The sequence below is a fragment of the Thunnus albacares genome, chromosome 2 (genome assembly GCF_914725855.1).
Source record: "Thunnus albacares chromosome 2, fThuAlb1.1, whole genome shotgun sequence".
Taxonomy (NCBI): domain Eukaryota; kingdom Metazoa; phylum Chordata; class Actinopteri; order Scombriformes; family Scombridae; genus Thunnus; species Thunnus albacares.
Genome location: NC_058107.1, coordinates 4,072,382 through 4,087,215, shown reverse-complemented (window position 1 = coordinate 4,087,215; position 14,834 = coordinate 4,072,382). Strand labels below are relative to the sequence as shown.

At 39.1% G+C, this 14,834-nt stretch overlaps 1 protein-coding gene across 3 annotated transcripts in view; it reads right to left on the bottom strand.

Annotated features, from left to right (window-relative positions):
* Positions 1-14,834, bottom strand: part of mamdc2a (MAM domain containing 2a) — a 58,721-nt gene that overhangs the window by 1,499 nt on the left and 42,388 nt on the right. The window lies entirely within an intron of this gene.

Below are 14,834 nucleotides of genomic sequence, written 5' to 3'. Positions count from 1 at the left end.
AGGAAATCATTGGGCATTTGTTGGAGACTTTTTTCAACAGTGGATTAATCCACATTTGGAACCTAGTGAGTATTTCTTGTAGCAGGATGGTTTGTGTGAGATTGAGTCAAAATAAACTAGTGTGTGTGTTCATGGTGAAGGAACATGTCACCCAGTGCAATTGCGTGGCTCACTGATGTGTTTAAATAGTTTTTGGAGGTCTGTGGCACAGAGAAAATCTTATGCCAAATGTCACACTTGACAAGGAGTACTATGTCAGAGTGCAGGATTTTTTTGTATAACTGAAACTGTGAAACCTTGACCTTACACACATCATAAGACTAGGCCTGAAGTCAAGGGCTCAAACCTTATTTTCATTATGATAATAACTGAAGTGGCCATAAGTTAACCTCTGCAGAAATGCACTGCAGGGGAGTAATGACTATAATTGACACAAAATCCCCCCAAAAAAATTCAACTGAGGGTTGGTTGTCCACTGCAGGTGAACCTGTGCCTCTCAGTTCAGAGAAATATTCACATCATTAGGTGGTGCTCTTATCTGAAAGACAAGAGAGGGGAAATGGTTACCTCAGCTTGAGTTTACAGACTACGAATTTATAACAGAAAGCCTGCGTTAGAATCTGGAGGAGTGGAGTTTGTGCCTCAAAAAAAAAAAAAAAAAAGCGAGCCACCAGCTTGCAAACAAATGTTCAGTACAGTTGTCATACAGTCTGAATTTTGTGTTTTACTGTTTCACTACAAAGCTGCGGACACCATGGACGCGTAGTAGTTCTGTTTATACTACTTTCTGGAGTCCACTTGGAGCATCCCACACATGAGCAGTAGATTGGCATCTATTGATTGTAGCGTAGTGGGATACACAACACAACAAACTGGAAGTACGCAGATGTCCACACAGAGCCTACATCTACATGCTCTGATGACGAAATTTACATCACATGGACCCCAGCGGACCCTCACGTACTCGCAAAGGTGGAAAGTATAACACTGGCTTTAGAGATAGGGTGGCTCGACACAGAGTCAGACTGCAAACAGAGCCATAACAGTAACCCCCCCCCCTCAAGGAACGGATTCCAGACATCCCAGAAATATTGTCAAGAGACACAGGATGAATGGCCATATCAAGACGGGGGGAGGAGGAGGCCAAAACTGACAGTCCACTGGCCAGGACAAAGCGCAGATAAACAACCAGGGCAACCAAACATTAGAATAATTTGTGACCAAATTGCATGTACTGTACTTTTTGCTGTCTGATCACAAGTGGGCATAGCCCAGGCACAACAAATGAACATGTCAGTCATAACCAAAATGTTTTGGTAAGAGTCACTAGGCCTACAGAGGGTAGGGAAATCAATATTACCTCTAAAGGGTAGGTGATCATAATTGGGTTTGGGGGGGCTCTTGGTTCTTTCCTGTCCTTCTGTAGGCTGCAGACAACACACCCAGACTGGCACCTCTTTCTTCATGATGAACCAGAAGAGGCGCCTCATGGTGCTGCCTCCACATTTCTTGGTGCTCAGGACCTCGACACAATCTGGAGCCATCGCTCACGGGTGTTGGGGTCAGTAAGTCTATGACAAAGAACCCCTCCACGGACATAGAGTCTCTTGTATTGTCTTAGCAGTCTAGCAGCGCCAGCAGAGGGTGCTCTCTGCTCAGGGCCAGTGGGACATGAGCCTTGTTCCACATACCTTTTTACAGCCGGAATGTCTGCCAGTGCTGCTGATGTAACACCCTCTGCAGCGTTGATTGTCGTCCTCTCTTGTGGCATGTCAGATGTAGGATACCTAGAGAGAGCAACTGCATTTGTGTTCTCCCTCACGGCACGGTACTTCACTTCAAAGTCAAAGGATGCCAACTGGGCCACCCAGTGCTGTTCCACTACACTCGACTTCCCAGACTGTAAATGAGGAACATAGTTATTGTCTGTATATACAATAAACTTAGCTTAAGTCAAATAGTCTTTGAAGTACTCCGTAACTGCCTGTTTTAATGCTAGCAGTTCCAAATTGAAAGGGCTGTAGTTAGCATTGTGTTCTGTGGGGTATAAGCTCTGACTAGCATGAGCAATTACCCACTCTTTACCTTCCTGGGTTTGAGCCAATACTGGTCCCAGATCTTTGTGGCTGGCATCCATATAATGAACAAAAGGCTTGGAAAAATCAGCATAGGCAAGAATTGCCTCGGTTGATGTGCTTTTTAAGTTTTCAAAGGCTGCTTGGGCCTCTGCTGATCAACTTAAAGGACAGGAGCCCAACCCCTTATCATTTGGTATACCAACTAGGAGAGACTTTAGTGGCCGTATGACCTTAGCAAACTCAGGGACAAAATATCTGTACTACCCTGCCAGGCCTAAGAAGGCCTTCAATTCTTTGGTTGTAGTAGAGACTGGCTAATCAACAACAGCAGATACTTTGTCTGGGTCTGGCATAACTCCCTTTTGGTCAACCACATGGCCCAGGAATTTCACCTGCCAGTGAAAGAACTTGTCAGGTCACAGCTTTACCTTACAACCTTACAACCTTACAACCTTATAAACGACAGCATTAACATAACATCAAGTAACAACAGTGCAAATTGCTACAGTAATAGCCATTAAACAATAAACAACTCAACAAGTCAGTCACAGCAACCAGCCATAGTTCATGGGCTACTCAGGTGGAGTTCATATTATACATGGGTTTCACTGTCAGAGTCAGACTCTGTGTCATTTCCATTTCTGCTGCTGTTGGTGCAGCTGTTTTACCGGGCTATGCCCGTTTTGTCATTGGACACCTTTGTCTGTGTCCACTTTTGAACCAGTTCTTCACTGCAGCCTTCACTATCCCAACAGCATCTTCTTCTTGTGGTCCCTCCAGAGAGATGTACATGAGGTTTTCTACTGTGTCTGTTTTGAGGTAAATTCTCCAGTCTGTCTTTACACGGTTCAGAAGAGAGAAAGCTCTCTCAACTTTTGATGTGGACACTGGAAAGACCTGAATGATCTCGATTACATGAAGCAAGTTAGGAAAATGCTCAGACCAGACATAGGAGATCTGGGGCCACAGTTCTCCCCACATAAGACTCCTGTAGTTTCTTCTAATTACTTTCTTGAGACGTGCCCATTCAGGCATTACACATTCAGTAACACATCCATTGGCAACGAGCACCTCCTTGAAGTGTTCCAGCAGCAGTTGTACCTCTTCATTGCCGTAAGTAGCTAAATCATCATCAGACTCAGGCCAGAGCTTTGTGTCAAACTTCAACATTGCTTGAAGGATTTTGTCTGAGGTTGACTGAAACCTTTGATGCAGGCAGGTAACTAAATCATGGATGAGCTCCTCTCTGGACCTCTGCATTGTTTGTACAGCTTCAGTGTATTCTCCTGTGAGCTTAATGCCCCCGTAATCACCTGTCTTACATGCCATCTTAATGGCTCTTAGTTTCTGTCCATCATGCTTTGCCATGTCTTTCAAAACTTGCTCTGTGATACTGACTGCCTCCACAGCTGTTGGGAGAGAGATACCATCTTTCTGGAAGGTAAGTGAGAGGTGTGACAGCTCAGCTAAAACATCAATGTAGAGGCCTATGTGTAGAAGAAAATTGTGAGACCCAATTTTATTAATCCAGCCTCTCACTTTTGCAGCATCACATTTTTTTATATCCTGGCGTTGGTCACTTCCAATTTCACTCAAATGGGCAATTACAGCTGGGATACTGACCTCCAGTGACTTAAGACTCATGGTTTGCTTGAGAAGGTCTACCATTTGGTCCAACTCCCTCAGTCGTTTCCCTGGTCCTCTGTAAAAAGCCATGTAGAAGGACAAGAAACCATCAACCTCTTGACTGAAATAAGTGCCCTGGAATGCATTCTTGCATGCAAGTTCCAAACAATGAGCCACACAGTGAATGCCCATCTGCCATGGCACCTTGTTCTGTAGCTTCACATAGATCCCCTGTCGACACCCAAAGTTGACACTGGCTCCATCTGCACTAAATCCAACAAGATGTCCTTTCCAGTCAGGCATATTCTTGGAAGTCCAGAGTGACTGCACACACTCCAGGATGCCTTCAGCTGTGGTGCTCCCTGTGTCCTTAACTCCCAAGAATTTCATGACAGGCACACTATTCTCTAAAAATTTGTACAACTTCTTTCTCCAAAGTTGAGCGGTCAGTACTCCCATCCACAAGAATACTGATATATCTAGATGCTCTGATTTGCTTGATAATCTCATCCTGTATTTCATCTGTAAGGTAGTGAGTAAAGACTTGTGCCTGTTTGGGGTTCTTATATGCATCTTCAAGTTCAACACCATGTCTTTTCTCGAGGTTAATGAGAGCTGGGAAATACGCTTCTCATGCTTAGCGATGTGGTATGAAATGTCAAAAAGCTTAACCATTCTGTTGAACACCTCTCTCCTCATGTGACAGACTGCATCTACAATGGGCTCTTTCCCTTTAAGCTGGTTACTCCAAGCACCTGTGAACAGAAAATGTAAATGTGGGGTGTAAATCAATTTATCAGTGCATTTATATGTAATAAAATGTCTCATTTATAATAATTGTCTACATTTTCTAACTACAATTGAAACGCAAACAATGCAGGCTTTTTCCCTTTTAACAACTAAGATTTCATTTAGGAAGAGCCTTCAGTATAAACCAATGGATCGCAGTATAAGATAATAATCATGAGATTTACCAAAAGTTCTGGTTGGGGGGATAATGTCATATTAATATTCTCCTACACAAGGCAAAGCCAGTCTAACTTCGGTCTGATTTCATCATTGTGGGTCTGATGCATTGTATACCACAGCCCTAGGTGTTTCACAAAATTACAGAAGCTAGTAGCTACAAGTACTGTCAAAAGAGCCAAAAATATGTTCAATATTCCTTCTTTATTGATGCAGTCCTGGAAATAACTTGAGTTATTTCATCCACAAATTTACCCCTGCTGATGTTTTGCACATGAATGAAATAACATAATAGACTCGATTATCCAGCACTGCCTTATTGGTTAGTAAAAAATATGTTTTAGATTTGGGACTAAAAGCTCATTTCACTCAGTGCACTGAGCCCATCAATGTTAGTCGCTGCCCTTTTTAGGGCAGCCTGTTCAAGGCGGGAATGCTGCGCCTTAATTCCGCCTCACTGTTCTGCATAAAAGGTATGGACATGCAGTGGGGGGCAGAGTTGCTCCGCCAATAAGCCAGCTACGGAGGTAGTCACAGAGCCAGATAGACGTCTGTGTAAGGGATAGCTGGCATGGCATGGTGGGACGCTGTTGTGTTACACATCATGCCAGGATGCTATGTAAAAGCACACACGGTGGCATTATGCCATTTTCATTTGGTTCAGTGTAAAAAAAAAAGCGAAGGTGGCTTAGTGACGGATCTCCTTTACAGCTATAATGCGGTATATCTGTATAAAAAAAGCGAGAATATATGAGATGAGTGTATAAAACAGCCTCTGTAAAACTGCAATGATCACCCCACCGGACAGCAAGACCCACGTGTATGTATTGACATTAACGTAGCTGGTCAAATCGCTAACACTATATTGGCTACCGTGCCAGACAAAAGACACTAGCATTAGCGTTAATATTACTTATCATAAGCAAATCGATGATGTTTGCTGGCTTGGTGCCGATGAGCCGAACACTTTTTGACCTGTTCGCTTCCTTTGATAAAGTTGTGTTTACTTTTTCGCGGTTCCAGGCTATTTTTGGGTGGGTGAGCCCTGCATGCTTTGCCTTCCTATTCACTTTGTCAAAACCAACCCAGTCTATTTTCCATTTTTCAACAGTTGACTCTGCAACTTTCTTTGCCATCTTATTCATCTTTATTTTGCTTGCTGGTGGTGGTGGTGGTGGTGACGGCCCAGGACTTGGGTTGCTTTCTTTGGGTGGAGCAGCTAGAGGTTTTTAAGGAGGTAGTGGTCCATCTTGGGAGCGAACTTCATTGCAGGTGCAGCAGGAGTACAACGCTTCTGTCAGGTAACGTTATCATAGTGTGTAGTGTGAACAACAGCGCTGTTTGCGTTTGTGTGTTGAAATTGAAATGGAAATTTAAATTAAATGAATTGAATGAAAAAAAAAAGATGGCGTCATGTAGAATTAGGACATTGACCTAAACTGGCAATTTTTGCCCCTCAATCATGGTTTTTAGGGGTATTCTGAGATTTCTTGGGGCATTTTTGCCCTTGCCCACTATTAATTTCCGACGCTGGACCTCAGTAATTAATGGAAACGGCAACCAGTGTCATGAGCCAAAGGGCAACAATATACAGGACTGAACACCCCAGACAAGAAACATACATCAAGAGACAACACATTGAGGACAGATTAATAAATATATGAAGATGCCCATAAATAGAAAAAAAGAAAAAAAACAGTTGCCCAAAGTATAATAAAGAGAAACTTACATAATGTGTATACATTCAATCAATCCTCTAGAGAGGAAATTGATTATAAAATTAATCTATACTAAAAAAAAAAAAAAAATCCCAAAATTGCACAAGAGACTAATTAATATGAATAGAGGGCTCAAATTAACAGGTAAATTACAAAATCTCTGAGAGATTTATTTTAATTAAGAGCTATATGACCCCATTAAATAGTTTAAATGCTTAGAAGAGTAAATAGAAAAATGTAGAAAAATACAGAAATATATAGAAAAAATATAAATTAGAAAAATGTGAGGACAAAATATATCTAAGATCTAGTTAGAATAAGTAGCATGTAAAAGGAACCTAATCTGACTTCTTTATACTTACAAGAAAGCACAATAAAGTGGTCGTGGATACAATTACCTAAATGCATAACAAGGATAAATGCATCTACATAAATCTTAACAGGGAATCATAATGTAAAAACAGACAACAAAAGATTACACAAAAATGGGTAATACATTTTTTTTTAAAAAAGACTATAAAAAACAGCCCAAAAGCAGTTTTTCGTTTAAACCCTTTGGGCTTTCAGTTTGTAATGTGTGAATCCAATATGCTTCTCTCTGTAACAGAAATCTGTCTGTATCACCCCCTCTTTTAAAAGGATGTATCATTTCTATACCTTGAAATTTAAGAGAATGGACATCATGGCCAGCTGAATGGAAGCGTCTAGCCACCAGAGATTTTTCATCTTTTTTCATTATACTACTTTTATGTTCTGAAATCCTATTCTTTTGTGGGCTACTAATCACAGCATTACACTGGGCACAGTTTTAACATGGGAAATTACCTCCTGCTTAGTTAGAAAAAAAAATATGGAGGAGGCACATAACAATCAGCTCCGACCAAGGTGTCCCTTAAATTCTGGCAACCCCCCGCCTTCCAGCCCTGTTCCAGTCTCAACATGCCAAATCAAAATGAATGCCATGCATTTAAACAATTTTTTCTACTACTGTAGTTGTAACCACTGCTTCAGCTTACCATAAAGTAATTACTGAGACCATATGAGTGTAACAACTCAGCAGAATTTATTTTGGGTCTCATAGCAGTTTACTACTTACATCCAGTTATTTGTATGAATTGCTGTACTGGTGCATAGCTATCCTTATTATACTTAAGATAATCACAAAGTATCTTTATCCTACTTCCTTACATACCTTATAGACACGAAATAAAGGAAACTTACACTTCCATTAAAATGAAATGGATAGTTATAGATGCATAACAAATTGAACCCTGGTAACAAATCAGTATCAGTAAGGAGTCAAATCAGTGAAGAGTCATTTCTGAGTCCATGGACTAGCACAACCTGAACTGTCTTCAATTTTTTTTTTTTTTTTTAAAAGTGTCTGTTTTTGTAGAAATCCAAAGGGGACCTTTAATTGTCTTTAATTGGGAAATTAAATACCAAAAGTTGTCCAGAAGGTTTTGTACCAGCAGGCGTCAGTTCCTCTCCAACAGCCACAAGGAACAAGCGGCCCCTCTTCATCTGAAGTCCACCTCAAAGCTAACAGGAGAATATCACATAAGCAGCAGAAACAGTAAGTGCGTCTCCCCATTGAGAGAGACGCTGTGTGCATTTAGGCACGAGACACAGCAGCCTGACTTCATTAATTATCTAGATCTAATATTAGTTAATGTTCTGTGTTCTTCTACACATCCAAAAGGTCACACACACAGTCCAGGTTCATACAGTGAAATTGTTTGGAGCCGTCCTCTTGATAAATCCTGCGTTCCATCAGAGCTGTCTAAATAAAATACTTCACAAGCTAAAAATTCAATTCCACGTTTCATATATTGAGGTCTAAACTGTGTTGACGGATGATTGGTTTAAACATCATAATATAAATGTCCTTTATGAAATTAAGACTGTGTAACGTGTTAGTATACTGTACAGCTTCACAGGGTTTCTCTGTTCCTCCGTCAGGTCTGCTTGTCGAGCATAATGAGAGACAGACAGACGCTGCATCTGAACTGCTCACATGTGCCACCTGGTGGTTATTGTTGCGCACTGCAGCTACTCCTGGATAAATGATTTCACCCCTTTCACTGTGGCCGTGGCATTGAAATGAGCGATACCTGTATGTGAAATGGTAACAACAGTTTGGTAACACGTGGGCACTTCTGCTTGTCACTTCTGTGACTGTTTGGGAAGGACGACACAGGCTATTTGCACACATGTAATTAATTAGGCTATTAATTCACACTACACGACTAAATAATATATCACACATTTTTTGGATAAAATATATTTCATATGCATAGCATATGTAGGCCTGTTTATTTATTTTATTGGGTCCTGTGCATAATGTTGGGTGTTGGGAAGTAATTTTTCTTCTTTTGTGAAATGTACTGTGTATACATTTATTGTTGTATTTAGTATTCATAATGTCAATACCATTTATCATCAAAAGGGGTTCTATTCTCAGTGCTTCTTGATCATGAAGATGACTCTTCATTAGATGTAAGAGACCATTAGGAATCGCTTTCATTACATAATTAAATCCTCTGCTTGTTACAGGAAAGGATTTAACAACATGGAACTGTTCATAACTAAGCAGTAAAGCGTTAGCATCAAAGAAATCACTTACATAAATAATACCCTTATCAACCCAATTTTGCTTAAAGATAGATTTTTTTCCAACAGTAATGTCTCCATTATTCCAAAAGATAGTTTTGTGTGGGGAAAAGTTATGTATGTAACATAATTTACAAGCTAGGAGGGCCTGCTGATGGAATTTAAATAATTTTATAGGTAATTTGGTAATGTTAAAATTACAAGTAAGTAGAATATAAAGACCACCTAATTTTCTAAAAATATTGTTTGGAATAAAACCAAATAGAATTTGGGGTTTTAAGGCATTCCTTAATCCATTTTATTTTAAATGTATTATTTAAATCCATAAAATTTAATAATTCATAACCACCTTCTTTTCTGGACCCTGAAAGTATCTCTTTTTTTAGAAAGTGGTGTCTATTTTTCCAAGCAAAATTATTAAGTATGTTGTTGATTTCCTTAGATGTTGAGTCTTGGACAAACATTGACAAACCAGGATAAACGAGTCTCGAAATCCCTTCAGCCTTGGTTAAGAGAACTCTACCGAAAATAGACAGGTCACGTTGAAGCCACATATTCATAACGTTTCTTGTCTTTTTAAGTCTAGGAAGAAAGTTAAGTTGTTGTCTGGCTAACATATCTTTAGTTAATTTATAGTCCACATTTAGGAGTGTGATCGGTCTCTAGTTTTCTATTATAGAAAATAGAGTCTTTGTTTGGTTTTGGTATCAAACTGATTAAACCGTTTCGTTGTTGTTGTCATCTCCTTCTTGTCAATACATTCTCTGTACATCTCCATAAGTGGGGCTTCAATAACATCCCAAAAGCATAAGTAAAATTCAGTAGATAAACCATCAATTCCAGGAGATTTTCCAGTTTTCATATGTTTCAAGGCTTTCACAAATTCACAGTTTAAAATAGGTTGTTCTGAAATAGTGGGAATATATTCTTTAATGTTATTTAAGAATTCTTCACAGTATTCTGGTTCAAATTTAGATTTATATAATTCTTTATAAAATGATCCTACATGTTCTGCTATTTCTTTGGGATTTAGTACTAATGCTGTTGTTTATTTTTGATGCTGAAATATTATTTCTTTTACAATTACATTTTTCCAACACAAAAAAATAGCTGGTGTTTTTTTCACCATTTTCTAACCATCTTGCCCTGGATCTATAAGGCTCCTTTAGCAGGATCAACATATAATTTATTTATTTCATTCTGGAGTTGCGTTAGTTTCAGTTTCTCATTTTCTGGAAGAGATTTTTTATTCAATAAAGTCTTTAAATTTTCCATAATTTCCTTTTCCTTTGTATTGCTAGCCCTTTAAATGTCCTTGCTTTGCTTGATAGCTACTTCTCTAATCTTAAATTTGAAGTATTCCCACTTCTGAGTATTACTCATTTCGTTTTTTCTAAAAATATGTTGTGCCATTTGTTTAACTGAATCTTGAAAGGTTTTGTCTTTAAGTAAGTTATTATTCAGCTTCCAATATCCATGTAGTTTATTATTTTTCTCTTTGGAACCAATTAAATGTATAGAAATGATCTTGTGATCTGATAGTGGAGCATAGTGTGTAACTTAATGTGTAACTTCAGATATATATTGCAGGCCAGAATTAGAAGTTAACCATAAATCTATCATAGATTGTTGTGTACACCCAGCATTACACCAAGTAAACTCTTTACAGCTTGGGTTAAAAAAACGCCATGCATCTGTCACTGTCAACTTCTCACTTAGATAAACTGTGGCTTTAAATTGTGAGTTTTGAGACATTCTATCTTGCAAATCCTTTATCTTTGAATAAATTTGTGCAAACATAATTTTTGCCTGGGCTGCCTGATTTTGACCATATACAGTATGAAAATAGAGTTGTCTAGCTTTATAACAGTTATAATCCATCTGCCATCTTCAGATTTTAAATGTTCTAAAATATCTCCTGTAAATTTCTTAAATAAAAGAGTGACATCTGCAGAGTGATGAGTGGCATGAGAATAATATATCTGGTCCCCCCATTAACCTTTCCAAAATTTACTGTCTATATCACAAGAATGAGTTTCTTGTAAAAAAAAAAAAAATGTTTGCATCAGTTTTCCTAATAAAGAGAAATATTGCTTTCCTTTTAGTACTATCCCGAAATCCCCAAACATTGAGAGAAATAATTGTCAACGAGTTAAAGTTAGAGTCAGTCATTTAAGATAAAAGAGAGTACTGTGTCTGGAGAACTAAAACAAATTTAAGCCTTGAAATAGAATATGCTTACTATGTAACTTCCTCAAGTAATATAGAGTAGTAGAACCTCTTCAAGTTTTGAGTACTAGTACCAAAACATAACCTTATTAACTGCAACTGGACGGAGTATTAACCAGTAATTCAACATCTTATTAACTAGTCTAATACATTCCACTTAAGCCAACCTATTATCATTAGACCATCGTCTTAAACAAACCTACTATCATCAGTACATCTTCTTAAACCAACCTATTATCATTAGTCCATATTTTAAGACAGTACAACATAAGCTAGGAAGATTACAGAGTCAAGTGATACTTGTACAGTGTCTTTGATTGTTTCTGCTGCAACTCTTCTTCCGTCAATGATCGCATCTGGACCACATCATGTAGTTTGCTTGCCCTCCTTGCGCGCTTTGTCAACAAGTGGCCAGAGTTTTTTCCAACTCTGTCTCTCCCAGTATGTCCTCTGAGAGTTGAAGCTTCTTCTCCTTCATCACTGTGGCAATCATTGATGCCTTCCAGATTTTCTGCTTGAAGGTGTGCATGGTGAATTGTATTGTCACTGGACGTGGGCTCCTATATTTCCTGGGGCGTCCGATCCGGTGTACAGTATCAATGAGAAAACCGAGTTTATTTTTCTCATCTGGAGCAATTTTACCAAGGATTTCAAAGACTTGCTTCCTTGCATCTTCTGCGGTTTTGTTGACAGCTTCAGAGAGGTTAAGCAGTTTTAAATTCCAGTAACGACTATAGCACTCTGCTTGTTCAATCTTCATCTCTTGTTCAGAGATCCGCCAACTCATGGCATGCACCTTCTCATTAGTTGTTTTCATCTGGTAATCTATCCCTTCAACATTTTCTTTAATAGCCAGTGTCCACAATGTCTGAGTTTTTATTTATTTTTTGTTCGAGTGAAGTAAATCTGCTCGTCAACTCCTGGATGGCTTTCAATATATCTGCACTAGATACTTTCTCCTCTTGGCTGCTTGGACAGATTTTTTGGGGGTTAGGACTTGATGTGGGGGTTCCCAGTAAAGGTGAGCATAAACAGAGTGAGGTGTCATCTTCAAAATCCATCAGAAGGTTCCCCCTCCTTTCCATCTCTCGTTTCGGCATGTTCGACATGTAGTAGGTAAGTTAGCTTGTAGCAGGTTGGTTAGCTAAACTTAGTTGCAGTCATGAAAGCTTGTATCTCTTTTGGAAATGATAACTCTGTATTACACTAGTGTCTTTATCATACTTTCCTCACAAACGGCAGTCCTTTAGATTGACATTTTGTGGCTTTTTTCTTTAGTTACAGCAATTGGTACTCAAAACTCTTTCAGAGCTCAAAGCAGGACATACGTACCAACCACCATTCTGCCCAGCCTCTCCGCTAAAACAGTATGTGCATTAAAGGACATCATTGTATAGTAATGCAGTGACGTTCCATGAGAGCTGGGCAGGTGTGTGAGATTCAAGATGGCTGAATAAAGACTGCACAGTAAACAGTAACTCTAGTGTTAATGTCTTTTATTAATGTAAATTATCAGTGTGCCAAAGGGTGAACACAACACATAGATGTGTTGCACAGCGAAATTTTCATAAGCATTTTAAATGTTTTTGAAGTGAGGTCCAGGTGGACCTTTATTGAACGTGGAAAGGACAACACCCTGTGACCGCTCACATCTGTTATTAAACCAAAATTCAACCAGTGCATATCCGTATTCCAAATACATGTATGTCCACATGTCAGCTAAAAAGCAACTTGAGTTTCATGATTAACTTTTCATGTGAATATTGCTGTTTCTGGCATCCAGCCGGAACCATTTTTGAAACGACATTGCCGTCCAAACCATGTTTGCAGGGGAATGACAGCACCTGCAATATCCTCTGCAGTCTGTCCCCCTTTCCACGCAGACAGATCTTGCCTCACTCTCTCCCTAGTGCTCTGCTCGTTCTTGGGAAACAGACATCAACTGCCAGTATTCTACAGATACTCCAGCTCAGATTTGCCACCCCTTGCCCAGCCCCGCAGTGGGCCCGCCCAGTGTCCACTGCTAAACAACGATGATAAATAGTCACGGTTTTCCTGGGAGGTAACGACACAGGCTGGAGTATTCATGCTGAATGGACACAGGCTGCTGCACTTCAGGCTCCTGTGGTGATTTGTCTTCTGGTCTGTGGGTTCAGCTGAGGACAACACGCAGTTCTGTCTGGCTCTCTGTGGTTCCCTGTCGTGCCTTCCTCAATTGTCCCTTCCTCTGTCTTGCCTTCCTCCTTGCGTCTGTGTCTCTGCCATTTTCATTCTTTCAGCTGCACCTGTTGCCTGTTTGCTGATTACTGCCTGGGGTTTGTCAGTGCCTGTGCCCTTCAGGGGTAATAGGAAAAAACACTACCACATGCAACAACACACAAAACCATAAAAACACACCAATTCAATAAAATAAAAACAGATTGAAAGAAACACAGCCAATGCAATAAAACACACCCAATAAATAATCTAAAACATGCAACAAAAAAAGTAATTAAAACATGCATAAAACCCCATATCACTTAAAAATGCTGACATAGCACATTGTGAGCTACACACATACCAACAAGGTCCACTTAAAAGTACATTGTATTCATTAATTCTCTACAAATTACAATTCTGATAGTGATATTTATTCCTTAAGTTGTGATTTGTGGTCTAAAAGTCACAGACATGTATTACAGAATAGAAAAAATAGAAAAATAGAAAGAATTCCCGCAACTTTATTGAATATTAAACAGAATACAATTGCTGCAATAATCTATAGGATTTTTTTCTGTTTATCTTGTCTCCTTGCTTCTTCTCCACATAGTGTGTGTGTGTGTGTGTATATATATATATATATATTTATATGTATTGCCTTCATGTAATCCACAGGTCTGATACAAAAATAATGACAAAAAGGAAGATGACAGGATATAAAACACTTCAAAATATGATCTTGTCTGACTGCAGTAACAATGTCATAATGTATTACATGACAGTGTGCTCCATAGGAAATGAGAATGTACTTCAGTTTAGTGTCTAGAGGTTAGTAGAGGAACTATGGAAGAAGCCTGGCTCCAGACATCTGAATTATTGCACACATTTCCAATTTCCAAATATTGGTGATGAAATATTGGTTCAGTCTGGTTGTAAGGCTAAACAGGAGCAAAGAATTTTAATAACAACTCAGTACATCTGTGGTGTGCAGAGGGACATCTCTAAATGCACAACAGAGGACCTTTAGGATGATGGGAAGCTTGGAGCATGTATGGCTGAAAAATCTGCAGGATCTGTATGATAATAATGAGTAAGCACAGATCAAACCCCTTGGGAAGGTATCCAGCACCTCAATAAATCCATGCTTTGAAAAACATACTGATATAATAAATGAAATGGCTATTGCCTTGATTGTGATATAAGATTGAAGCTGGACTCAAATCCTTTGTCATAGTGGAACTGACATAGAAAAATGACTGTGTGAATTCTATGAAGAAAATGCCTGCATTGCCTTGGTTATATTCAGAGTTGAGATAATGCACGTAGGGAGAAATATCCACAAAATTATATGGTATTGGCATTCGAACTTGAAACTTGTCCATGTAGCAAAGCTTTTTTTTTTCAT